Genomic DNA, 830 nt, shown 5'->3' on the forward strand with positions numbered 1-830 from the left:
AAAAAATAAGAAACAGAAGAAAAGCAATTCCCAAAAAATGTTTTTTTCTCATTGGTTACCTCCTAGCATTTTCTGCATTTCTGTTAAACTAAACTTAAAACTATGCAAAAGGACTGAGTCCCAACTACCACACAGGAAAAAAAATGACTGGGAGACGTGGTAAATTGCTGCTGCTTTAGAGGCAGATCTTTGTTAGGTAAATATTTTCTGTCCTTTTATATCAGTTAAAAACTCAATGCATTACTGTATCCATCACCGGCCATTTGGAAATAACAAAAGTACAATATAATACAAGGTCAACTTCCTCTCCACTTTCACGCCACCAAAAGAACCCCTTGGGCATGAGATTAATTCTCCTCATCCCCCATGTCGACGTCCTCTTGTAACTTTTGCACCATTTTGTCTTCCATTTGTTTGGCCTTTCCTGTAACACAAAAAAAGACACAATTTAAACAATGCTGAAATCACAGACTTGTCTTTAAGACAATCATTATGCAGAACTGAAATTTTTCCCCAATTTGTTTTTGTTTTTAATATTCTCAACATTCGAATGGTGCTGTACATTGTGCACACCCTCAGGTATGTGTGTATTAAAATCAATGTCACAGAATTTAATTTCTTGTACATAATTACAGGATTCTTGTATCTAGCTTGGCCAACTAGTGATTCTGATAACTCTTTACCTGCATGTGGTGCTTTGATAAGGTGAATATTTTTCTTCACTTCGTTGATGGCCTCTTCTTTCTCCAACTGTTTGCCCTTCTTTAATCTAGGAAGTGGAGACAAAAAACAGTTAAGTACAACAGTGAAAAAAAGTTCCTGTAAATACC

The 830-nt window shown here is 35.7% G+C and overlaps 1 long non-coding RNA gene across 1 annotated transcript; it reads right to left on the reverse strand.

Moving 5' to 3' along the window:
• Positions 1-160: 160 nt before the first annotated feature.
• Positions 161-819, reverse strand: LOC111648558 (uncharacterized). Its single transcript, XR_002760151.2, has 2 exons — positions 684-819; positions 161-424 (listed from the first exon to the last, which is right to left on the reverse strand). It is a non-coding gene; the product is annotated as an uncharacterized LOC111648558 (long non-coding RNA).
• Positions 820-830: the final 11 nt, after the last annotated feature.

This window comes from Seriola lalandi, unplaced genomic scaffold (assembly GCF_002814215.2).
Source record: "Seriola lalandi dorsalis isolate HSWRI2012SDOR001 ecotype SW California unplaced genomic scaffold, Sedor1 jcf7180002042871, whole genome shotgun sequence".
NCBI classification, from domain to species: Eukaryota; Metazoa; Chordata; class Actinopteri; order Carangiformes; family Carangidae; genus Seriola; species Seriola lalandi.